This window comes from Lepus europaeus, chromosome 11, assembly GCF_033115175.1.
Source record: "Lepus europaeus isolate LE1 chromosome 11, mLepTim1.pri, whole genome shotgun sequence".
Classification (NCBI taxonomy): Eukaryota; Metazoa; Chordata; class Mammalia; order Lagomorpha; family Leporidae; genus Lepus; species Lepus europaeus.
In genome coordinates this window covers 89,737,574-89,764,363 of record NC_084837.1, presented here as the reverse complement: position 1 = coordinate 89,764,363, position 26,790 = coordinate 89,737,574, and the positions used below count along the sequence as shown (strand labels likewise).

Sequence of the window (26,790 nt, the reverse complement as noted above, 5' to 3'; positions counted from 1 at the left end):
TAAACATTTTGAAACACAATGAACCTCTATCAAATTAAATTTTACAAAAGGAACATTGGCTGAAATGAGCATTCGTTCATTTCTATGGGCCTCCCTCTCCTCTCTGGTTGGCAGAACAATTTTATTACCCTTCATGCTGGTTCAAAGAATCAGGAATTCCGTGATCCCATGAAGACTGGCTCTCAATCTCAGTGTTTGAGGGGCCTTCAAAAAGTTCATGGAAAATACGTGTTATGAAAAAGCTATGCGTGAGTTTCAAAAATTTTTTCACCGGAAAAAACTTCTTAATTCCATTTTCTTTTAACAAACATTTTATTTAATTATTTGAAAGAATGACAGAGAGAGAGAGAGAGAGAGAGAGAGAGAGATATCTTCTATCTACTGGTTCAATCCCCAAATGGCCAAACATTCAGGGGCTGGCCAGACTGAAGCCAGGAGCCTGGGACTCCATCTGGGACTCCCACAAGGGTGGCAGGGGTTTAGGTCATCTTCTGCTGCTTTCCCAGGCACATTCACAGGGCGTTGGATGGGAAGTGGAACCGCTGAGACTTGAACAGCTGCTCTGTTATGGGAAGGCAGTGTCGCAGGTGGCAGTTTAGCCCAGTGCACAGGGATGCCCGGCCCTTATTTGCATTTTTCTTGAAATTTTTGAATTATGCTCCTATCAAAGGTTCAGCCTTTTTAAAACTTATTTGATCCACTACTGCTGTTGTGTAATGGCTATTGTGGAGGGCAGCCCATCCCATGCCCAGGCCCAGCGCCCAGGGCCTTAGAGCCTCCTCCAGTCCCCCAGCTACAAAAATCTCACTCTCAACTTTTTGAAAATTTTTTTTTTAAAATCTTAAGATTAAACAATTTTTAACATGTCACTGTTTTCACTTCATATGTAGATATTATAGACATATACATGTATACTGCTTTTTTTCTTGAAAATAGTGATATTAATTTCACAAAATGTGGCATTCATGACACTGATCATACTGGGGGGAGTCTCATTTGGGGCTGGTGCTGTGGGATAGCAGGTTAACCTACGGCCTGCCACACTGGCGTCTCATAGGGGCACCAGTTCACGTCCTGGCTGCTCCACTGCTGATCCGACTCCCTGCCAATGCTCCTGAGAAAGCAGCAGAAGATGGTTCAAATCCTTGGGCCCCTGCACCCACGTGGGAGACCTGGAAGAAGCTCCTGGCTCCTGGCTTCAGCCTGGCCAAGCTCTGGATGTTGCAACGATTTGGGGAGAGAACCAGCGGGTGGACAATCTCTCTCTCTCTCCCTCTGTAACTCTGCCTTTCAAAAAAAAAAAAAAAAAGACTCACTTATTTTCCTCTTCAGCCCCCAGAATTTAAACCACACACTTTGGCATCTGACTGCATGTATTTTGTTCTCTAGTTGCTTCCTGGGTTTATTTTCTTACGCTCTAAATGATATAAAGGGCTGGTGCTATGGCATAGCGGATAAAATCAACGCCTCCAGTGCCGGCATCCCATATGGGTGCCGGTTTGAGTCCCAGCTGCTCCACTTCCTATTGAGCTCTCTGCTATGGCCTGGGAAAGCAGCAGAAGATGGCCCAAGTGCTTGAGGCCCTGCACCCACGTGCTGCATGGGAGAACAGGAAGTGAAGAAGTGTCATAACAGAAGAAGCTCCTGGCTCTGGATCGGCACAGTTACAGCAGTTGCGGCCAATAGGGGAGTGAACCAGAGGATGGAAGACCTTTCTCTCTCTCTCTCTCTCTCTCTCTGCCTCTCTTTCTCTCTCTGTGTAACTCTGACTTTAAAATAAATAAATAAATCTTTTTTAAAAAGGATATAAGATTTCTGGGACAGGTACACTGTCATCTGCCACGTGGGCCCTCTGCCTCCCAGAACAAGGGCAGGTTTGGCCACGTTACACGTCCATTTCCAGAATGTTCACTGAGCACCTGCTGCATGTTAGCATAACGCTAGCCTCTGGAAGACGACTCCTAAAACCCAGATCCTTCCGGGCGTCTGGAGAGCATAGCAGGTGTTTAAAGACGATGGGCGATCTGACAGGTGTTCAAATGCGGCTGTGATCCTGAGTACTGGGGAGCAGCGGGGGAGGAGGAAGTGCAGTCCAGATGCTGAAGAACGCGAGGACTGCTGCAGGAGTGAGGGTTGCAGGTGAAGAGGCCCATGTGCGCGGAACTGCAGACAGTGCGGGGTCTGGGCACAGGATTGGGGGGGTGGAGAGGGCACAGCGGTGGCAGACCGGTGCTGCCGACGTCCTGGGTGGCCTCCGGGAGCCGGAGTCCTGGTTTTGCCTTTTCCTTCTGTGTCCTTGCACGCACCAACCTTGTGACCCACCAGTTCCTTATCCCTGAAATGAGGACAAAGACGTGCATGGCTTATCGCTGCCGCAGGGACTACATGAGAAAATGCCCGGGTAAGTACCAGGTCAATTTCCTGCCATATCACTTGCTGGCCGTGGGATATTAGGCAAGTTACTGATTCACTGTAGGCCTCAGTTGACTCACGGGACAATAATGGCTCTTTTTAGAATTTCGTAGCAAGCTTTGCCCTCTTTGTAACTGGCAGGAGGCCCATTTTCTGAGAAGCGGCACAGTGGAAGGAATGGCCTCTTCCTCTTGCCTCCTCCCCTGCCAGGAATCTCAGAAGCGACTGTGGCACCCGGTCCCAGCAATCACATTGCTTCCTTTCTTTAAAAAATTAGATGAATTCTAGCACTTAGTAAAACTTCACATTTTTTTATTTACTTCTTTTCATTTTTTTTAAAGAGGCACAGTGCCAGAAAGAGAGATGGAGAGAGAAATCTTTTAAAAAGATTATTTATTTATTTGAAAGAGTTGAGAGAGAGAGAGGTCTTCCATCTGCTGGGTCACGCCTCAAATGGCCACAACAGCCAGGGCTGGGCCAGGCCGAAGCCAGGAGTCAGGAGCTTCATCTGGGTCGCAAGCACTTGGGCCATCTTCTGCTGCGTTCCCAGGCCATTAGCAGGGAGCTGGATCAGAAGTGGAGCAGCCAGGATGCGAATCAGCGCCCATATGGGATGCCGGCATTGCAGGTGACAGCTTAACCTGCTACATCGCAGCGCTAGCCCCGAAATACTTTTTTCTGACAACTGCATTCCCCGAATGCCCACGAGGGCCAAGGCTGGGCCAGGCTGAAGCCAGGAGGCCAGAACTTGGTCCAGGTCATGAGCCATCATCTGCTGCCTCTCACCCAGGATGTGAATGAGCAGGGAAATGAACTGGAATCAGAGGAGCTGGGCCAGGCTCTCTGGTGCTGGGACGCAGGTGCCCAAGTGGCCGCTTAAACCTCTGTGCCACGCACCCGCCCCAGCTCAGCCCCCGGGGTGTGTGTCCGCAGCCTCCATCTTGCTTCTCTTGTTTCAACCTCATCCTTTTTGCAAAACCCTGGTTTGTTTGTTTGTTTCTGGTCATTACTGTTTATTCTGTTTATACTTTAATAGCTACCAAAGGAAAGCTGTTGTTTACTATGCAGAGAACAGGATATTCTGGAAGGAACAAATACATCAGACACCAAAAGAAGACAATGTTTCAGTGAGGTTTCAAATGAGTTTTGAGTTTACAAGTCTTGATTCTTAATCCCATTTTTTTAAAAGATTTATTTATTTGAAAGAGTTACAGAGAGAGGTAGAGACAGAGAGAGGCCTTCCATCTGCTGGTTCACACCCAGATGGCCGCATCTACGCCGATCCGAAGCCAGGAGCCAGGAGCTTCTTTCGGGTCTCCCACGCAGGTGCAGGACTTGGGCCATCTCCTAGTGCGATCCCAGGCCACAGCAGAGGGCTGGATTGGAAGAGGAGCAGCCGGAACACGAACCAGCGCCCATATGGGATGACGACACTTCAGGCCAGGGCGTTAACCCACTGTGCCACAGCGCCAGCCCCAATTCTATTATTCATTTTTTTCACTTAATCTGCTTCTTTTCTGTGAAAATACATAATCTTAGGAGACAGCAGTCTTGTGAATTAAAACACCTCCGTTTAATCAATCCCTTATTTCTAGCAGTTTAATGATTTCCTATCTTCACATTTAGGTAGACAATAGGCAGGTAGATAGACAGGTAGACAGAGACAGACAGGGAGACAGATAGAAAGATGAGGAAATAAAAATGAAGATATATACCCTGCAGCACTAAAGACCACTTGGGCCTTTTAACTTGCTGTTTATTATCATCATTTGAACTTTATAACTACGCAAAGAATACATTGCTAGATTCTCCTCGAAAAAACCTGTACATTGCTGTTAAGGCCGAACTCTTTTTGGAGCCCCTGACCACACCCCCCTCCTCACCTCTACAAGATACCATTGTCATCTGTTCTGTGTGCGAGTGTCTCTGCCATTTCCCATTTACACATACGCACACACACATATACGCACACACACACATACACACGTGCGCACGCACGCACGCACCTGCGGAAAATGGACTCACTTTTATCTTTCCACATCAGTCTTCTAGTCTGTGCCCCGGCCGCTCTTCCTGTTCACGATCCGTGTTTCACACAGGCTACCCGTATCCAAGTCTGTCATGAGAAACCCTTTACGAAGCCTGGGGGGCGGGGCGGGGCGGGGGAGGGAGAAGGTCTCCCCCGGAAAATAGCGTCACTGAAACTCCACGGCCTTCAAGAAGACGGAGAGCAGGTGGAGGCCCGGCATCAGCCACGTCTTCCTCTTGTCCAGGTCAGGGCTGAGTCTGCCCGGCGCTGCCTGCGCAGCTGACGCACTGTGCGTGGCCGAAGGACGAATGGCTAAGCGGGAAAGGCGTCACCCGAGGCCCCGTGTTATAGGTGGGTAGATCGAGGCCCTCGGAGGAAGTGAACTTGCAAGAGCAGCAGCTGAGGAGGGGCAGGGCTGGGGCAGGCACTCAGCTCTTCCAGTGCTCGGCCTCGACCCACCTGCCCCGTTCCAGCTCTCGCTCTGGGAACCCTCAGCCAGCCCCGCGCGCAGTCGTCCGGCGGTGGTAACTTAGCAGCCAGGCCCCTCGCACACACTCGCTGCACGTGCTGCACCTGCTGCTGTGGGGACACTGGTCACGATCGCTCATTCGCGTCCCTGGCTGCACACACAGGGCTTCCTCAGTGCCGGGAGCTGTGGCAGGTGGGGGGAGGGGACACCGGAGTCAGACCAGCTCCTGCCCTGGAGGCGCTCAGTGGGCGGAGGCGCAGGACCAGGAGGAGGAGGAGGAGGTGGCCTCCACCAGCGGGCTTGAAAGGGCAGTGAGGTTCCATGGGGGGGCCGTAGGGAAGGGAATTCCTGGTGCCGCAAGGTGCGGAGAAAGCAAGGCAAGGAGAGGTTCAGAGGAACCCTGGCGCCTGGGTGGGTGGGGCTGCAAGTTTGCTGGGCCAGGCCTGGTACCCTTCTCCTGCAGTCGGTGGAGTGTGGCCCCCAGAGGAGAGCCAGCCGACCACTTCCCTCTAAACCCTCCAGAACCTCGGAAAAGCCAGGTATTAATATTATTATTGCTTAAATAATTAGGTCCCAAGGTTTTTATTTGTATTTTTGAAGGTTTATTCATTTATTTGCAAGATTGGTTCCCTCCCCAAATGGCAATAGCCACGGCTGGGGGAGGCAAAAACCACAAATCCCTTTGAGAGCTAGAAACGGACCACTTAAAAAATCCACTACTTTCAGAGGGAAAAAAAAATCCTCCTTAATAAGCGAGGAAGTGTCGGTTACAGCAACAGGAAATAGAGCTCCCATCTTCTCCCCTAAATTAACAGAACTTCTAAATGACCGAGGAGATACATGACATGTGTGGGTTAGTCTAACTCACATAAATCCAGGGTGAATTAAGGATCTTGAATCACTTAGGCCCTCCGGGCAGTAATGAACATGTCCATGACTTTATCTAAAGGGAAAAATCTGAAATGTAGACAGAGTATTAAATGTAAGAGGGTGCATTTGGGTATTATTAATCATGGGGATAAGTTAGAAATCATGAAAACATCAAATATGAAGTCACGATAAGTAATTTACAACTTACCCAAAACACTGTGCAGGCTTTATAATGGATGTTTATGGAGAATTTTTTCCCCAAGATTTCTTTATTTGAGAGGCAGAGTTACATAGAGGCAGAGGCAGAGAGAGGAGAGGTCCTCCGTCTGCTGGTTCACTTTCCAAGTGGCCAAAACAGCTGGAGCTGGGCCAATCCGAAGCCAGGAGCCAGGAGCTTCTTCTGGGTCTCCCATGTGGGTGTAGGGACTCAAGGACTTGGGCCATCCTTCACTGCTTTCCCAGGCTAGTAGCAGGGAGCTGGATGGGAATTGGAGCAGCCAGAACTTGACCAGGTGCCCATATGGGATGCCGGCACTGCAGGCGGAGGCTTTACCCGCTACGCCACAGCGCCAGCACCCTGGATAATTTTCTAATTGCATAAAAATGTGGGTGTGTGTGTTAGTTTGTTGATTCCTAAATACGTCAGTGTGTTTTTCTAAAAAGAAACACTTTTTAACAAAACAACAAAGTCAGAAAAGCAATGATATGATACTATTATTTAATGCACAGATAAAAAATCTCACCATTGCCCAGTGATACCCTTCATAGCAAAAGGGAAAAAGTGACCTTCCCAACACAGGAGCCGATGTAGGAGTCAGCTGTCATGGCCAGTCAGGAGGTAGTCCGGAACACTTTTTCTTTTTTTCTTTTCCCAAAGAAAGCTTTTATTTAAGGAATACAAACTTCATACATTATGTAAGTACAACTTCAGGAATATAATGATTCTTCCCACCATACCCACACTCTCACCCTTTCCTCCTCCTCCCTCTCCCGATCCCAGTTCCATTCTCCACTAAGATCCATTTTCAATTAATTTTATACACAGAAGACCAACTCTATACTAAGTAAAGAGTTCAACAATTTGCACACACACACACACACATACACACTGTGGAATGCTCTCCCATTCTCGTCTCTCACATGTGGGACTTTCGATCTGTGATGGCCACTTACTTTTTTTTTTGACAGGCAGAGTGGACAGTGAGAGAGAGAGACAGAGAGAAAGGTCTTCCTTTGCCGTTGGTTCACCCTCCAATGGCCGCCGCGGCCGCTGCACTGCGGCCGGCGCACTGCGCTGATCCGATGGCAGGAGCCAGGTGCTTCTCCTGGTCTCCCATGGGGTGCAGGGCCCAAGCACTTGGGCCATCCTCCACTGCACTCCCTGGCCACAGCAGAGAGCTGGCCTGGAAGAGGGGCAACTGGGACAGAATCCGGTGCCCGACCGGGACTAGAACCTGGTGTGCTGGCGCCGCAAGGCGGAGGATTAGCCTAGTGAGCCGCGGCGCTGGCCTATGGCCACTTACTTTGTAGACTCTTCTTCAGTTTGGATTTCTCAATCGTGTCTCCTCATGTTTACATTCTGATTACGCAGTTTTGTCAAAATAGGACCAAGGAGGGCAGCCCGGAGGCCCAGCAGCACAAGCCCAGATCAGAGCACTGGTTCAAGTCCCAGCTACTCTGCTTCTGATCCAGCTCCAAGCTGATGTGCCTGGGAAAGCAAGGGAAGATGCCTCGAGTACGTGGGCCCAGATGGAGCTCCTGACTCCTGACTTTGGGCTGGACCAGCCTTGCTATTGTGGCCACCTGGGGAGTGAACCAGCAGATGGAAGAGCTCTCTCTCTCTCTCCCTCTCTCTGTCACTCTGCCTTTCAAATAAATAAACCTTAACGACAACAAAAAGAAACCAAGAATTGGGCAATTGGTTTGCTCTTGGTCATTGTCTCTAGATGTTTTGAGCAAACATAGCTAAGACACACACACACGTTTATACTCACACAACTGGAAACGTTTTTTTAAAAGATTTATTTATTTATTTTAAAGTCAGAGTTACACAGAGAGAGAAGGAGAGGCAGAGAGAAAGAGGGGTCTTCCATCTGTTGGTTCACTCCCTAATTGGCCGTGATGGCCAGAGCTGAGCTGATCTGAAGCCAGGAGCCAGGAGCTTCTTCCGGGTCTCCCACGTGGATGCAGGGTCCCAAGCACTTGAGCCATCTTCCACTGCTTCCCAGGTAGGGAGCTGGATCGGAAGTGTAGCAGCCGGGACTCAAACCGGCGCCCATATGGGATGCCAGCACTGCAGGCAGCGGCTTTACCCACTACGCCACAGCACCGGCCCTTGGAAACATGTTTTTAATACAACATGAAGTGGAAAAACACAGAATTATGTTTACGGCTGACTACACATACAATAAGCCGACTCTCAGCCTTGGACAAGAGGGACGCAGATGCATATCCAGAACAAGCAGGGACTTCCTCCACGTCCCCAGAGCAGGAGTCTGCGATGCTGAAACCAGGCAGGCTCAGCTTCAAGAAGAAAACGGCGGCAGACACGGTCACGGCGCTGTCCCAAAGGAAGCAGGAGCCCACTGGTCCGCGTTCAGAGTCCGTGCAGGGAAGGCGGGAGCCCAAGAGCCCAGGGGGAACTTGACATTGGGGAACGATAGCAGAGATAGATGCCAACGCTGCATCTTTCTGCACACCCAGGGCGTGAGGGCCTTGGGAGAAGCATCTGGATTGATGGAACGGGCCACGTGCTGTGTGGCTGTCAAAACCTGGGAGGTCTGAGAAACAGGCAGGCCTGAGAGCCCAGCTGCTGGGATTCCCACCCAGCAGCAGCCCTGCCCGTCAAGCTCCAGCAGCTGTTTGGTCCCTCCCTGCAGGCAAGCAGCTGCACCAGAGGCAGCTGTCCACCTGGCTAGACGTTGCAACTACAAAGATACACACACACAGGCACACACACATACACACACGTCAAGGATAACCAAATGTACAAGGAGGTGCAATACCATGCAGAGGAGGTTATGGAGGGCGGGCATTTGGTTGAGTGGTTCAGACACTGGTTAAGACGTGTGCATCCCTGGGACCAGCGTGGTGGTACAGCAGCTTAAGCCGTTGCCTGCAGTGCCGGCATCCCCTAGGAACGATGCTTTGATTCTCTGCTGCTCCACTTCTGATCCAGCTCCCTGCTAATTCGCCTGGAAAAGCAGCGGAAGATGGCACAAGTGCTTGGATCCCTGCACCCATGTGGGAGACCCAGAGGAAGCTCCTGGCTCCTGGCTTCTACCTGGCCCAGCCCCAGGCATTGTGACCATTTACAGGAATGAAGGAATGAACCAGCAAATGGAAGATCTCTCTCTCTCTCTCTCTCTCTCTCTCTCTCTCTCTCTTATTCTGCCTTTCAAATACATAAAATAGATGGACTCCACTGGGCTTGATGCCTGCCTCTGGCTCCTGGTCTCAGCTTCCAGATAACGAGCCTCCTGGGAGCACAGTGCTGGCTCAGGTACTCGGGTTCCTTCCACCCACATGGGAGACCTGGATTGAGTTTCCAGCTCCCAGCTGGCATTGGGGGAGTGAACCAGTAGATGGGAGTTCTGTGCCACCCCCCTGGCTCTTAAATAAAAGAGATTATACAGGAAAGAAGGTTAATAGGATAATGAGATTAGAACTCAAAATAAATGTAGGGGCCGGTGTTGCCGTGTAGCAGGTAAAGCTGCCACCTGTGATGTTGGCAGCCCATGCGGGCACCAATTCATGTCCTGGCTGCTTCACTTTCTACCCATCTCCCTGCTAATGCCCCTGGGAAAGCAGTGGAAGATGGCTTCAAGAGCTTGGGCCCCTGCCACCCATGTAGGAGACCTGGAAGAAGCTCCTGGCCCCTGGCTTGGGCCTGGCTCAGCCCGGGCCATTGTGGCCATTTGGGGAGTGAACCAGCAGATGGAAGATCTCTCTTTCTGTCTTTCCTTCTCTCTGTAACTCTGACTTTCAAGTAAATAAATAAATTTTTTTTAAAAAAAGATAAGTGTAATTATAAATCCTCAGAGAGACAAGGATTTCATTCATAAAACAGAAATAATTGCTTATAAAAAATAAAAATTTTGCAATAAAATTTGAAATAAACAACAAATGAGCTAGTAGAGAGCTGGATCAGAAGTGGAGCAGCTGAGACTCGAACCAGCACTCATATGGGATGCCGACACTGCAGGCGGTGGCTTTACCCAGTACACCACAGTGTTGGCCCCAATAAGATACTTTTTTAACCCACATCAGGACTCATCATAGTGAAATCTGAGAACATTACGGATAAAGAAGAAATTCTAAATCTCAGAGGTAGGAGTATCAGATTTGCTTACTATGCAAAGATGACATTGGACCTTTTTAGCAGTTTAACACCTTTAAGACCCTAAGGTAAGGAATATTTGAATTTATTGTTTCATAACCAAATCATTACATAAATGTGAGGATGATACATAGATCTTATCAGACATAAAAGTACGCAGAAGCTTTATTTACTTTTTCCCTTCTGGTCCTCTTTGAATTTAAAAAAAAAAAAGCAAGTAGATGCTGTACTCTAACTAGGGGGGCAAAGACTACATTCTTCAGATCTTCTCAAAGAAATGTTAAAAAGGAAATCCAGGGGGCTGACGTTGTGGCGCAGCGGGTTAATGCCCTGGCCTGAAGCACTGGCATCCCATATGGGCGCCGGTTCTAGTCCCGGCTACTCCTCTTCCGATCCAGCTCTCTGCTATGGCCTGGGAAAGCAGTGGAAGATGGTCCAAGTCCTTGAGCCCCTGCACCCGCATGGGAGACCTGGAAGAAGCTCCTGGCTCCTGGCTTCGGATCGGCGCAGGTCCGTTCATTGCGGCCAATTGGGGTGTGAACCATCGGATGAAGGCCTCTCTCTCTCTCTCTCTCTGCCTCTCCTTCTCTCTCTGTGTAACTCTGACTTTTGAATAAATAAATCAATCTTTAAAAAAAAAAAAAAAAAGGAAATCCAAGAGAAAACAGTGGAGCTGGCACTGTGGTGTAGTAGGCTAGGCCTCTGCCTGCGTTGCCGGCATCCCATTTGGATGACAATTAGGGTCCCGACTGCTCCTCTTCTGATCCAGCTCACTGCTTATGCCCTGGGAAGGCAGTGGAAGATGGTCCAAGTGCTTGGGCCCCAGCACCCAAAGTGGGAGACCCAGATGAAGCTCCTGGCTTCCGATAGATTCAGCTCTGGTCATTGCAGCCATTTGGGGAGTGAACTAGTGGATGGAGGATCTCTCTCTCTCTCTGTCTCTCTCTCTGTCTTTGTCACTCTTCCTTTCAAATAAAAAAAAATCTTTCTGAAAAAGTTCTAAAATAATACCCTGGAGCTAAAATGTCAGATGTCCGGTGATGGCACAGTTCTTGTGCATGTAAACATCCCACTAAAAATGGAGGTGGGCTCAAAAAGCTTCTTGTTGATATTTTTGCCTTGTTTGGGTTTGGATATAGATACCAATGAATTCTTCAAAAATATATTTGCATGCATGCATTTTAAAGTGAATGCTAATAAGCACATGAAAAATAAAATCTCAGTACCTGTGGTCACTGGGGAAATGTTGCTGGAAACCACAGACACCTTGCCACACCCACCAGACAGGCTATAATGAACAAGACAGACAATAATAAGTATTGGCAAGGAAGTGGAGAAACTGAAACCCTGGTGGGATTGTAAAATGGGATAGCCACTTTGGAAAGCAGTTTGGCAGTTTCTCAACACGTTCTACATAGAGTTACTACGTAATCCAGCGATTCTCCTCCTGGTACATACCCAAGAAAATGGGAAACACATGTTCACACGAAAACCTGCACACACACGTTCATAGCAGCGTTATTCACGGCAGGGACCCAGTGGAGAAACTCACGGTGCATCCGCCGAGGCGTGGATACGCACGGCGTGGGGTACGCACCCGAGAGCACGGTATTCAACCGGAAAGGGGAGTGAAGCGTGGATTCCCACTGCAGCACGAAGGCCCCTTGAAGACATCGCAGCAACGAGGAAGTCAGACACAACGTGTCCTGTGTTGCATGATCTCATTTGCGTGGAATGTCCAGCAGGGCCGATCCACAGAGGGGGAAAGTGGATTAGTGGTTGCCAAGAGCCGAAGGGAGGGAGGCTTGGAAGTGACTGCTATGGCCATAGGATTTTTCAGGGTGTGTGTCGGGGTGGGGGTCATGAGAATATTCTGCAGTTAGGTAACAGTCATGGTCGGAAAACTATGAGTATACTAACAATACTCAATTGTACACTGAGAAGGGTGAATTTTACGGTATGTGAGTTTTCTCTTAATAAAGTTGTTATTTAAAAAGAATGTTACAAGGGCTATTATTGAAGTCAAATGAAGACGGAAAATCTGACACATGCTACCCCATGCATGAACCTCCAAGACATTTGGCTACGTGAAACTAGCCAGTCGCAAAAGAGCAAATGTTGTAGGATTTCACTTATGTGACCTATCTAGGTAGGAAAGTGAAACAGTGGTTTTCAGAGTGGCCTGGGATTTCAGCAGGTGAGTGTGAGAAGGCTCTGGAGATGCACCCACGGCGGCGGCTGTGCAACCATGCGTTGTTCTTAATACCACAGAACTTTAGGTTATATACATTTTATCAAAACAAGAAAGAACATTATGCACCAGAGTGATAGAATTGAATAGGCAACTTGCAGAACCGCAGATGAAAAGATTGAATACAATTCAATGAGTCCAGAAAACTTGAGGGCAGTGGGGAAAATGAAACAAGAAACCACAGGGGCTGCTCTCTGGCACCACGGTGAAGACTGCTCGAGATGCGCACATCCCACATTGGAGGCCCTGGGTTCGAGTCCTGGCTCCGCTGCTGATTCCAGCTTCCCGCTCACGTGCACCCTGGGAGGCAGCAGGTGGTGGCTAAAATAACGGGGTCCCTGCCGCCCCTGTGGGACACCCAGATGGAGCTCCTGGCTCCTAGCTTCAGCCTGGCCTAAGCTTGTTGTCTGATGTTATTTGGGAAGTGAATCAGTGGATGGAAGATCTCTCTGCCTCTGTCTCTCCACTCTTCAAAAAAATTAATTGGCCGGCGCCGTGGCTCAACAGGCTAATCCTCCACCTTGCGGTGCCGGCACACCAGGTTCTAGTCCTGGTCGGGGCGCCGGATTCTGTCTCAGTTGCCCCTCTTCCAGGCCAGCTCTCTGCTGTGGCCCGGGAGGGCAGTGGAGGATGGCCCAAGTGCTTGGGCCCTGCACCTGCAAGGGAGACCAGGAGAAGCACCTGGCTCCTGGCTTCGGATCAGTGCAGTGCATCCGCCCCAGCACGCCGGCCATGGCGGTCATTGGAGGGTGAACCAACGGCAAAGTAAGACCTTTCTCTCTGTCTCTCTCTCTCACTGTCCACTCTGCCTGTCAAAAAATTTTTTAAAAAATTAATTAATTAATTAACTAATTAATAAAAAAATCCAAAGGCCTGGGCTGGCACCGTAGTAGTGCAGTCCGTTAAGTTGCCACCTGTGAAGCCAGCATCCCATTTGAGCGCTGGTTTGAGTGTCTGCTGCTTCACTTCTGATGTACTTCCTGCTAATGCTCCTGGGGAAGCAGTGGAAGGCGGCCCGAGTGCACGGGCCCCTGCCACCATTGTGGAGTCCCAGGCCTCTGGCTTCAGGGCCTGGCTCAGCCCTAGCTTTTGCAGTCATTTGGGGAGTGAATCAGCAAATGGAAGATCTCTTTCTCTCTGCCTCTCCCTCTCTGCCTTCAAACACTCTGCCTTTGAAATGCAATTTTAAGATCTTATTTTAAAAAATGAATGATTAAACTCACCTAGCTATTAAAAGATTTTCCATTTTGAATTTTAAAAATACATAGCTCTGTGTTGTTTATACAAAATATTTACTTTAGTGCTCACTTCGGCAGCACATGTACTAAAATTGGAACCATACAGAGAAGATTAGCATGGCCCTGTGCAAGGATGATACACAAATTCGTGAAGCATTTCATAAAAGAAGAATTTGCTTTAAAATTACATGGGAAAGTTAAACATTTTAAAAAACAAAACACCTAGCAAATTTTTTTAATTTAAAGTTTTAATTTATTTATTTGAGAGGTAGAATTACAGACAGAGAAAGGAAGAGACCGAGAGAGAGGTCTTCCATCTCCTGGTTCACTCCCCAAATGGCTGCAGCAGCCAGAGCTGGACCAAGCTGAAGTCAGGAGCCAGGAGCTTCTTCCAGGTCCCCAATGTGTGTACAGGGGCCCAAGCACTTGGGCCATCTTCCACTGCTTTCCCAGGCCATAAGCAGAGAGCTGGATCAGAAGAAGAGCAGCCAGGATACAAACTGTTGCCCACACTGGATGCCAGTGCCACAGGCAGAGGCTTAGCCTCCTGTGCCATAGCACTGGTTCCCCTAGCCATATTATCAAAATTATTTTCCATGTTAAATGTCCAAGAAATTATAACACTTATGAGATTGTACACATCTAACCATATAGCACTGAAATACACAGCAAAGTTTTATAGACTTAATATAATAAATTCATATTCAGAGACTCTAACACAGTCCCTCATATTCTGAGACACCAACAAGACAAACAAGTATACAGGTGTAGAGTGTGTGAAGAGCAAAATGATATTGGTTTAAGTCATACTGGCAATTTTCACAAATATCAGGAGCCGAACCCTTAAACAAACAGGAGCTAGTTTCTTTCTTCCATGGAGTTTAATGTGACGTCATGGAACACTGAAGAAATGCCTCTGTTCCACACAGGCATTCAAGGGTTCAGGACGGCGGAGTCTCTGCGGGCGTGCAATGTGCTCTCCCGGGTTACCTCGGGCGTTGACACGTGGCCGGCTCTCAGCGTGGTGGAGAAGGGAGACTCGTGTGAGCTGGGTCTGGCGGTGATGCAGGTTACTGCTGTTTGCATGCCACGGGCCACAACTCACTCATGAGGCCACATCTCATTGCAAGAAAAGAGTGCACGATATACAGCCTCATCGTGTGCCCGGGAGGGGGAATGGGTTTGTTCATCAGTGAGCTGGACTTTTAACACAGTGATGGACGACGTGGGAACGTAACGGATATGTGAGTGCGTAGGACCTGGAATCCGACAGACGATGCACTTTTTTTTTCTATTTAATAAAGTTTTATGTTTCCAAATGTACAGTTGCCTGGACCTGGTCCCATCGTCCCCAGCAGCTGGGGCAGCTCCACCCTTGGAATTCTGGGTGCTGAGCTCCATGCTTTGAGCCCAGTGTGCGAAGTCCTTCACCTGCAAGGCTGCCCCGCGGATCTTCAGTCTCTCAGAGACCGCAGCCGGAGTTCTAAGCCTATAGCTGGGAACTTCCTTACAGCGCTTGTCCTAGGCAGCTTTGTCAAACTAGGTTTGGAGCTTGTCCCGAACGTTGCTTTTGACCACGTCTTTTGGGCCTTGCCTCCAGATTTGTTCAGGGAGTCCTTATCTTTCTTGGCCGACTTTCTGGCGTCTTCTCGTCGTCCTTGGGCGGCATGGCGAGGGGCGGGGCACGGCAGCAACCACCTCAACCTTGCAAGATGTCGGAGGGAAAAAAAAGAGGATGTATATTCTAACACAAATGGGGCCTTCACTAAAATTGCCCAAGTATCAGGTTGCACACAGGAAGTCTCCAAGATATTTTATAGAAACAGGAAGAATGTGTTTAGTTATGAGGCAGAGACAGAACCAGCATCTGCTGGTTCACTCTCCAAATGCCTGCAGGGCTGGGAATTCACCCAGGTCTCCCACATGGGTGGCAGAGACCCAAGCACTTGAGCTGTCACTGTTGCCTCCCACGATCTGCATTAGCAGGCAGCTGGAGTCAGGAGCAGGTGTCCAGCTGAGGTGCTGCTGTATGGACTGTGGGCATCCTGACCGGCATCTTAGCCGCTGGGCTGACCACTCACCTACCCCACCCTCACAGTCAAACTTAGTTTCGTAAATGCATGACTCGGAGTGTGGGCTCAGACATGCAGCCACGTTGTTGGGGGCAATTTAGCAGCATGGGCTCAGGCGAATCCACGCAAACCCAGCAATGCTACTTCACGCACCTGCCACCAGAGACACCTGGGCTCCTGTGCAGATGGACACGGGGAGAGGCAGTCACTGCGGAACTGAGCGACGTAGCAAAACCTTGGAACCAATATTCATCAGGAACAAAATGAGTAAAGTGGTTTGTACATAAGAAATAACAGAGGGGTCAAAGCAGATGAGTTATTGAAAAGCAATACTGCAAAGAAAACACATACCACTATGGAAACAAAAAATTCATAAATCCAATTATGTATATATTATTACCTATTTTTATATTTATTAATTATTATTATACTCTACATTTCTTATGAGTATACATAAGTGAACTAGGTAAAGATATATGAAACACGGGTATCGATAATGGGTGCTTCAAAAAACTCATGGAAGATTTATTTTGGTACAAAAAATGTAAAATCCATGTACCCAAGAGGTCTTCAAAAAATTCAAATAGCACTGTGGCAAAGCAGGTTAAGCCATGACCTGCAGTGCTAGCATCCCATATAGGTGCTGGTTCAGATCCCAGCTGCTCCACTTCTGACCCAGCTCCCTGCTAATGTGCCTGGGAAAGCAGCAGAAGATGGCCCGTGTCCTGGGCCCCTGTATCTATGTAGGAGATGCTGAATGAAGCTCTTGGCTCCTGGCTTCAGCCTGGCACAGCCCTGGCTATTGTGGTCATTTGGAGAGTGAACTAGCAGATGGAAGATCTCATTCTGTCTCTCCTTCTCTCTCTTTCTATAACACTGCCTTTCAAATAAATAAATAAATGTTAAAAAAAAATAGTTCATGGAATATGGGTATTAGGAAGAAAACTACACATAGATTTCAAAATTGTTTGTACCAAGATAAGCTTATCCTTTTTTTTAAAAACATTTATTTGAGAGGCAAAGTTACCGAGAAAGACAGAGATAAAAAAAAAAAAAAAAAAAGACAAAGAGATAGAGAGAGATATTCCATTCACTGATTCAGTCTCCAAATGGCTGTGAATGCCAAGGCTGGACCAGGCTGAATCCAGGAGCTTCATCTGGGTCTCCCACGTGGGTGCAGGGACGCAAGCACTTGGACCATCTTCTGCTGCTTTCCCAGGCCACAGCAGAGAGCCGGATCAGAAATGGTGCACGCAGGGACTCCAACCATGGCAGTTTAACCCACTGTGCCACGACACCGGTCCCTAAACTTATCTTTTAATTTCACCCTCCATGAACTTTTTCAGGTACTCCTGTAAATGAGAAAAGAAATTGAAGGCTTTGGAAGGAAGTTCACCAAACGCAGTAGTTGTCTGTGAGAGCCTGGAAAAAAAAAATCTACAGTTGTGGATGGTGACCAAACAGGGCTTTGGTTTTAACATTGCAATAGTATCTAAGTTAAACGCTAATTGTTAGACTAAATTATTTTCAAAATTCCAATGCACTGTACTATGCCCAAGAAAAATGTGAAGAAAAAAGACTGAACGGAAATGTGCCCGGTGGCCTAACCGCTGCCCTGGCGCTGATTGAGGGGGGCTTTTACTTTCTGCTTATTTTTCCTTTCAGTTTCTGTCCACACTTCTTCTGAAATGGCCACGTGTTGCTTCATAATTAGCCATGGAAAATGGGAAAGAAAATAAGGGCATTTAGGCAGCTCCCTGTCTTTGAAGACAAGCGCGCTCCCTGCCTCCCCACCCACCCGCCCCGCCCAGGGAGGCCCTGACATTCAACGACAACGCAAGACCCCGCGGAGCCCGGACTAATCCTGTGAGCCTCGGGACGATCCCCGCGCGCCTCCCAAGGTCACGGGCCCGCTCCCCCCGCGCCATCTGGCGCCTCCGAGTTCCAGCAGGGGTGGATCATCTGCTGGGGCTGCAGCCAGAAGCCAGGCGCTCGGGCGCTCGTGGTTCGGGGGGCGACATCGCTGCCTGCGAGGGTGAGGGTGGCCCCCAGGGAGGGCGGCGTGCTCCTGGCGGGACGAACGGGATGCACCCGGGTCATCTCCAACCCCAGTTCGGCCCCGCACAGGGCAGGCGCCGTCTCCATCTCTACACGGAGGGTTTGCGCCCAGGCCTGAGGTGGCTGCGTACTGGGAAGATGGCATGGGGCGAGGAGCCCCCGCCGCGTCTGTTTTGCGTATTGGGGTGCCTTTGAAACGAGGCTTGTTGCTTCAATCCTGCTGGGTGGGCACCACTGGGCCAGGAGACTTTACCAGCCTTTTTCCAGGGTGGACATTTCCTTTTCTCCACTAGCCGCAGAGCCTGGGGCGCCAAGCGCAAAGGATGGAGACGACACCCCTGGGCCTGGGGCCCTCGGCTCTGCTCCCCCCGTGTTCCCCCCTGGGATCGAATCAGCTGAAGGAGGCGCCCTAGACGGTGTGGAGATCTGAGATGCTGGGCGCACCCAACCCCCGCGGCCCCTCCCCCTCCCGTCACCTAGGCAACGGGGGAGGGGTGCGGCACGGCTCCCTCTGCACCCCCTCCAGCGCCGGCCGCCTTCCCGCTGCTCGGCCTCAGCCGGCGGCTTCCCGGGGCTGGACCTGGGAGTTGCACCGTTAGAGCTGCTTTTTTTTGTGAGCATGGAAACCAGATTCCAGGCGGGGGCCCCAAGTCGCTAAAATAATCCTGGTTTGCATGCCGCGTTTGCCTTTCTGGCCGGCGCGCTGCAGGCGCAGGTCTGACCTTGCCAGCTCGCCGTGTGCAGAGCTTGATGAGGCCTGAGTTGGGGGCTCCGTGGTGCTCCTAGAGGCTGGGGACAGGCAGGGACCTAGAGAGCCCTTTAGACAGCTGGGGGAGGGTCACCCGCCGTGGGGGCTGGGTAGTTCTGTGCTCCAGGGGGCCTCAGGGGCTCAGAGTCCCCTAATTCAAGTTGGCTTGGGGTTAATCTCTGCGACCAGGCATTGGGGCTGGGGGCCAGCGCGGGCTCCCCAAGACACTTCAGCGGGAGCCAATAGAGGGCGGGGACTGTGGGCCTTCTTGGAATTTGTGTCTGCAAATGACACTGAAAATCCGGGTTCAATGAAGGGAGTGAGCTGAGCTCTGAACCCCAAAAGGACCAATGCTGAAGCCCATCCCAAGCTGGGCCATAGGACCTGGGGCAAGTCCCAGCTAAGGGAGAGGAGAAGGTGTGTGGGTTAGAGCAAGGATAAATGATGGTAGCCATTAGAGTTAATTCACGAATTCAGAGAAGTTGTAGGCTACCAGCTCAACACACAAAAATCAGTCTTATTTCTCTACACTAAAAGCAATGATTATCTGCACAGGAAATGAAGAAAACAATTTTCACATTTAATGCCATTTAAGGAATAAAATATGGGAACTCTGTGCTCTTTGCTCAATTTTTCTGTAAACCTGAATCTGCCCCCTAAAGTTTATTACTTTTAAAAAAGAAAAGAATAAAATTTGCAGGAATTAACTTAATCAAGGAGATGAAAGCCTTGTGCAATGAAAACATTGCCGAAATAAAATGGAGATCTAAATGAATGGAAAAACACTGGGGTTGTGGGTTTGCAGGCTTCATTTGGGGATGGGTGACACTTGGCAAAGCATTCCACAGATTCAGTGTAAAATGTATCGAAACCTAAAGGCCTTTTTACATGCACGAGATGAGCACAAATTCATATGGAGTTTTAAGAGATCAGGAGTAGCCAAAGCGATCTGGAAAAAGAATTAATGTAAAAACTTTGCCTTCTTGATTTCAAACTTTACTATGAAGTTAGAGTAATCAAAACAGCATGGGAGCCAGCGTTGTGGCTTAGTGGGTTAAGCCGCCGGCCTGGGAAAGCAGTGGAAGATGGCCCAAGTGCTTGGAACCCTGCACCCACGTGGGAGACCAGGAAGAAGCTCCTGGCTCCTGGCTTCAGCCATTTGTAGCCAGTTGGGGAGTAAACCAGAGGACAGAAAACTCTGTCTCTCCTTCTTTCCCTGTAACTCTGCCTTTCAAATAAATAAAATAAATCTTAAAAAACACAAACAAGCAAAAAAACCTCAGTTTTTCTGCATGTACAGATAATGAAATAGAATCAAGAGTCCAGAAATCAACCCAAGTAGCTAAGGTCAGCTGATGTCCGAAGGCTGTTGTGATGATCCAGCGGGGAAAGACTCTCTTGGACAAGTGACTGGGGGAAACTGGATATTCAGAGGCAAGAGAAGGAAGGCAGACCCCTACCTTGCACCAAATACAAAAGTTAAGGGGCCAGCGCTGTGTCCTAGGCAGGAAAAGCCGCCACCTGCAGTGCCGGTATCCTATAAGGACACTGGTTCAGGCCCCGGCTGTTCCACTTTCAATCCACTCTCTCTTATGGCCTGGGAAAGCAGTAGAAGATGACCCAAGTCTTTGGGCCCCTGCACACGTGTGGAAGACCTAGAAGAAGCTCCTGGCTCCTTGCCCTGGTATGACCCAGCTCCAGCTGTTGCGGCCATCTGGGGAGCGAGCCACCAGAAGGAAGACCTCTCTCTCTGCCTCTGCCTCTCTGTAGCTCTGCCTTCAAATAAATAAATAAATCTTAAAAAAAAAAAAAAAAACCCAAAAGTTAAAATGGGTAAAAGACTCCGTTGTAGGAGGTGCAATCATAAACTCTCAGATTTGGTAATGGTTTTCTTTTGTTGGTGTTTGTTTTAGAAATGACTGAGAAAGCACAAGCAACAACAGAAAAAGTAGACAGACGAGGCTTCCCCAGAACTTTGAAACTGCATCAAGACAAGCTATCAAGAGAGTGAAACGACAGCCCACAGAATGGGAGAAATATTTGCAGATCATGTTTTTTTTTTGGGACTTGAAAAAACCTCCTACAATTCAACAACAAAAAGAAAAACAACCCAATTTGAACATGGACAAAGGACTTGTTTAGATGTTTCTCAAAAGAGAATATATGGTGGCCCAGAGGCACATGGAAGACGCTCAGTGTGGGACAAGTGTGCAGCCTTACTGTTGTCATGGGTCACATCCGAGTGCCTGGGTTCAGTTCTTGTCTCTGCTTCTGGTTCCACTTTCCTGTCACTGCACACCCTGGGAGACAGTGGTGCTGGCTCTAGTGCTTGGCTTCCTGCCGTGAACTTGGGATTCAGTTTCAGGGCTCCTGGCTCCAGCCACTGGGCACACTTGGAGAGTAAACCAGCAGATGGGAGCACTCTCTGTCTCCATCTCTCTCTGCCTCTCAAATAAATTTAAATTTAAATAAAAAAATTGTAAGGATGCACAATGTTACTGCCATTGGCAAAATGCAAATCAAAACCACAATAAGATAGGTCATATCTACTAGAAAGGCTTTTTAAAAAAAGATTTATTTATTTATTTGAAAAGCAGAGTTATAGTGAGGCAGAGGCAGAGAGAGAGAGAGAGAGAGAGGTTTTCCATTTGCTGGTTCACTCCCCAAATGGCTGGAATGGCCAGAGCTGGGCTGATCCCAAGCCAGGAGCCAGGAGCTTCTTCCGGGTCTCCCACACAGGTGCAGGGGCCCAAGGACTTGGGCCATCTTCCACTGCTTTCCCAGGCATAGCACAGAGCTGGATTGGAAGTGGAACAGTTGGGACTCGAACCAGTGCCCATATGGGATGCCGGCACTGCAGGTGGTGGCTTTACCTGCTACGACATAGCACCAGCGCTGGCCCTTGCTATGCTTTTTTTTTTTTTTGAAAGGAGAGGAGGAAGCATTGTCAAGGATATGGAGAAATTGAAGCACTCATTCATTGCTGGTAGGAATATGTTACAACATGTCATTGCCACTGTAGAAGACAGCTTGGTGATTCCTCAATAATGTAAACACGGGTGCTGTGGTGCAGTGGGTTAAGTTGTCACCTGCTGTGCCAGATCCCATATGGGCACCGATTAGAGATCTAGCTACTCGACTTCCAGTCCAGCTCCCTGCTAATGTGCCTGGGAAGCAGCAGGAGATAGCCCAATACTTGGGTGTGGGGAAGTTAGGCACAGGAGGCAATTCAAAGATGGCGCCCAAAGGAAGTAAGGTGGGCGGTACCCAAAGTCGTTTACCACCAAAGCTGATTGCCTGCACAGCATCAGGGGAGGTGACAACTGATGATGAGTGTACAGACAGATGGCTGGTCCTGTAAAAAGTCGCCCTGTAAAATGACCTTTTAAGTAATTGGTTGGTCCTTATGCCCTGCCCCAGTAATCCTGCAGTCTTGTGCTTTAAAAGGCTTTGCTATGCACGCAATAAACCGAGTTCTTGCTTACTTGACCTGACTCCCCGCTGTGTCTGACTGTCCTCGGGATGGGGGGGGGGGGGCTGGGGAATGGGTGAGAGGCGCACTTACCTTTCTTCGGACCCAGTCCATCTTCATTCGGGTGGACTAAGACCCTGCACTTGGGCTTCTACATCCACATGGGAGATCTGGATGAAGCTCCTGGCTCCTGGCTTTGGTTTGGTCCAGCCCTGGCCTTTGCAGCCATTTGGGGGATTGAACCAGCGGATGAAAGATTTCTTTCTCTCTCTCTGCCTCTGCCTCTCCCTCTCCATAACTCTGCCTATCAAATAAATAAATAAATAAAATTTTAAAGGAAAACACAGACTTACCATGTGATCCAGCTATTTCCTGGGATGCAGAACTAAATCAAGTGCTCAAATAAAAGCTTGTACACAGATGTTCCTTGCAGCATTATTTACAGGAGCAAAAAGGTGGAGACAATTGGAATGTCTGTCAAGTGATAATGAAGAAAACAGATGTGGTAGCCTCATATGATGAAATATTATTCAGCCATGAAAAATAATGAAGTACTGATACATGTTCCAACATGGATGGATCTTGAGAGCATTATACTAAGTGAAAGAAGCTAGGTGCAAAAGGCTACAAATTGTTTGAGTCCATTTATGTGAAATGTCCCAAATAGGCAAGCTCATAAAACAGAAAGTGGAAGTGGATCGGTGGTTGCCAGGGGCTGGGGAGAGAGAATGCCAAGCGGCCACTGCTGAATGGGCATAGGCCTTCCGTACTGCTGATGAGACGTTATGGCACTGGGTGCAGGTGCACACCATGCAGCACTGTGAACATACACGTGTCTCCAAGGTCAGTTTTATGTTACCCCTATTTTACCACAATGAAAATACGTTTCATGAACTCTTTACCAAAAGAATGCTAACTCCTTACATTTTTGTCTCACTTCTCCCAAACCAAATTCACTTGTTTTAATGACATAGCTCTTGTTCAAATGTAAGTGTGTGCAGAGATCCATCTCTGAAGCACAGAAGTGGGCGTCCTGGAGCAGGGGTGCCTGGGTCCCTTTACCCCACATGAAAACCCTAGAGTAACCGGATGGTTTCTTTTCCTCCTTCCTCCCACCCTCCCTCCGTCCTCTCTCTCTCTCCTGTCTTTCATTCAGATATACTGCTGTCTTTATTTCATTAAATCTAAGGTGCTATCAAGTACATCATTTTAGAGGGTTTTCTGTCAAGATTTATTTATTTATTTGAAAGGCAGAGTTACAGAGAGGCAGAGAGAGAGAGAGAGAGAGAGAGAGAGAGAGAGAGAGAAAGAGAGAGAGAAAGTCTCCCATCCGCTCGTTCACTACCCAAATGGCTGCGACGGCAGGAGCTGGGCTGGCCTGAAGCCAAGAGCCAGGAGCTTCTTCCAGGTCTCCCACGTGAGTACAGAGGCCCAAGAACGTGGGCCATCTTCCACTGCTTTCTCAAAGCATCAGTAGGAGCTGAATCAGAAGAGGAGCAACCAGGGCTCAAATCAGCGCCCATATGGGATGCCAGCGCTGCAGGCGGCAGTTTAACCTGCTAAGCCACAGTGCTGGCCCGTAGAGTTGTTTCTTAAAATGTGCAAAGAGGCCAATGGCAATTGAATTCTACATGTTGGTTGTTGGAAAAGTGCTTATTTTAGAATTAATGAAACATGCAAGCAAAAGCATTAACATCACTCTTCCAATTTCAAACCTGCTTAGACTCTGTCAAATAACCAAAGGGGACACAGGCATCATGATTTAGGCAAAGCTCTCCAAATGATCCCATAATCAGGAGCCACTTTAGGATATATAAACACACAATGCTGCAGCTAGGAGAGGAAAACCAAAGCACGAAGGGCTGTCTCACTTTGACAATCAGCAGTTCTCATCTGTGTTGACTGTAGAGTTTTCTTCTCTCTCTCTCTTTTCCCCCCAGAAACCTTTTATTTAAGGAATACAAACTTAATGCATTTCATAAATACAACTTGGGGAACACAGTGATTGTTCCCACCATACCTCACCCACCCACCCACCCTCTTCCTCCTCCCTCTCCTATTCCCATTTTAATTTTTTTTACTAAGATCTATTTTCAATTAACTTTATACAAATATGATTAATTCTATACTAAGTAAAGAGTTCTACAACTAGTATATATAAAAAAAGTTTCTCAACAGTCAAGACAAGGGTTGTTCAAAATCATTGCATCTCAAAGTGTTAATTTCACGTGTTAATTTCATTCCTATAGATTACCTTTTAAGTGCTCTATTAATTATCACAGATCAGGGAGAACATATGGGATTTGTCCCTTTGGGACTGGCTTATTTCACTAAGCATGATGTTTTCCAGTTTCATACATTTTGTTGCAAATGACTCGATTTCATTTCTTTTTTTACCACTGTGTAGTATTCCATGGTGTACATATCCCATAATTTCTTTATCCAGTCTTCAGTTGATGGGCATTTGGGTTGAGTCCATATCTTAGCTCTTGTGAATTGAGCTGCAATAAGCATAGGGGTACAGATAACTTTCATGTGCTGATTTCATTTCCCTTGGGTAAATTCCCAGGAGTGGTATGGCTGGGTCATATGGTAGGACTATATTCAGATTTCTGAGGTATCTCCATACTGTCTTTCACAGTGGCTGTGCTAGTTTACATTCCCACCAACTGTAGATGAGGGTACCTTTTCCCCACAACCTCACCAGCATTTGTTAGTTGATTTCTATAGGAAAGCCATTCTAACGGGAGTAAGTTGGAACCTCATTGTGGTTTTGATTTATATTTCCCTGCGGCTAGTGATCCTGAGCATTTGTTCATGTGTCTCTTGGCCATTTGGATTTCCTCTTTTGAAAAGTATCTGTTTAAGTCCTTTGCCAATTTCTCCAGTGGGTTGTTTGCTTTTTTGTGGTGGAGTTTCTTGATCTCTTTATATATTCTATTATTAATCCTTTATCAGTTGGATAGTTTGCCAATAATTTCTCCCATTCTGTTGGTTGCCTCTTCACTTGGCTGAGTGTTTTTTTGCAGTGCAGAAGCTTCTCAATTTGATGTAATACCATTTGTCAATTTGGGCTTTGATTGCCTGTGCCCCTGGAGTCTTTTCCAAGAAGTCTTTGCCTATGTCTTGCAGGGTTTCCCCAACATTCTATAATAATCTGATGGTATCTGGTTGTAGATTTAGGTCTTTAATCTTTGTTGAGTGGGTTTTTGTGTAAGGTGTAAGGAAGGGGTCTTGCTTCAAACTTCTGCATGTGGAGATCCAGTTTTCCCAGCACCATTTGTTGAAGAGACTGTACTTGCTCCAGGGATTGATTTTAGCTCTTTTGTCAAATATAAGTTGGCTGTTGATGCATGGATTGATTTCTGGTATTTCTATTCTTTTCCATTGGTCTATCCATCTATTTTTGTAACAGTACCGGGCTGTTTTGATTATAACCGCCCTGTGATATGTCTTTAAATCTGGTATTGTGATGGTCCGGCTTTGTTTTTGTTGTATAAGATTGCTTTAGCTATTCAAGTCTCCTGTGTTTCTGTATAAATTTCAGCATTCTATATCTGAGAAGAATGTCTTTGGTACTTTGATTGGTATTGCATTGTATCTGTAAATTGCTTTTGGTAGTATGGATATTTTAATGATATTGATTCTTCCAATCATGAACATTTTTTCCATTTTTATATTTTTCCATTTTTTGTGTCTTCTTCTATTCCTTTCTGTAATGTTTTATAATTATCATTGTAGAGATCTTTGACATCTTTGGTTAATTTATTCCAAGGTGTTTGATTTTTTTTTTTTGTGGCTGTTGTGAATTGGATTGATCTTAGAGGTTTGTTCTCAGCTGAGGCATTGTCTATGTGTACAAAGGCTATTGATTTTTGTGTGTTGATTTTATATCCTGCCACTTTACCAAACTCTTTATGAGTTCCAGTAGTCTCTTAGTGGAGTCTTTTGGATCCCCTATATATAGAACCATGTCATCTGCAAATAGGGAGTGTTTGACTTCCTCCTTCCCAATTTGTATCCCTTTGATTTCTTCTTCTTGCCTAATTGCTCTGGCTAAAACTTTCAGGACTATATATTTTTTAAAAGATTTATTTATTTATTTGAAAGTTATGTGTAGGGAGAAGGAGAGACAGAGAAAGACAGAGAGGTCTTCCATCTGATGGTTCACTCCCAAACTGGCTACATCAGCTGGAACTGCACCAATCCAAAGCCAGGAGCCAGGAGCTTCTTCCAGGTCTCCCATGTGGGTGCAGGAGTCCAAGGACTTAGGCCATCTCCCACTACTTTCCCAGGCCACAGCAGAGAGCTGGATTGGAAGTGGAGCAGCTGGGACTCAAACTAGCTATCATATGGGATGCCAGTACTGCATGTGGAGGCTTTACCCAGTACGCCACAGCACCGGCCCCTCCAGGACTGTATTGGTGAGAGTGGGCATCCTTGTCTGGTTTCAGGTCTCGGTGAGAATGCTTCCAACTTTTCCCCATTCAATAGGACACTGGACATGGGTTTGTTGTAAATTGCTGTGATTGTATTGTGAAATGTTCCTTCTATACCCAATTTGCTTAAAGTTTTCACCATGAAAGGTTGTTGTATTTTATCAGATGCTTTCTTAGCATATTTTGAGATAATCATAGGAATTTTGTTCTTTAGTTTGTTAATGTGATGTATCACATTGATTGATTTGTGAATGTTGAACCACCCCTGCATACCAGGGATAAATCTAACTTTGTCCAGGTGAATGATCTTTCTATGTGTTTTTTGTAAGATTTATTTATTTATCTGATTTTTTTTTATTCATTTGGCTAGTATTTTTGGGAGATTTTTGTATC

At 47.6% G+C, this 26,790-nt stretch overlaps 1 non-coding gene across 1 annotated transcript; it reads left to right on the top strand.

Annotated features, from left to right (window-relative positions):
* Positions 1–13,670: 13,670 nt before the first annotated feature.
* Positions 13,671–13,776, top strand: LOC133770650 (U6 spliceosomal RNA). The gene has a single exon (XR_009867360.1). It is a non-coding gene; the product is annotated as a U6 spliceosomal RNA (small nuclear RNA).
* Positions 13,777–26,790: the final 13,014 nt, after the last annotated feature.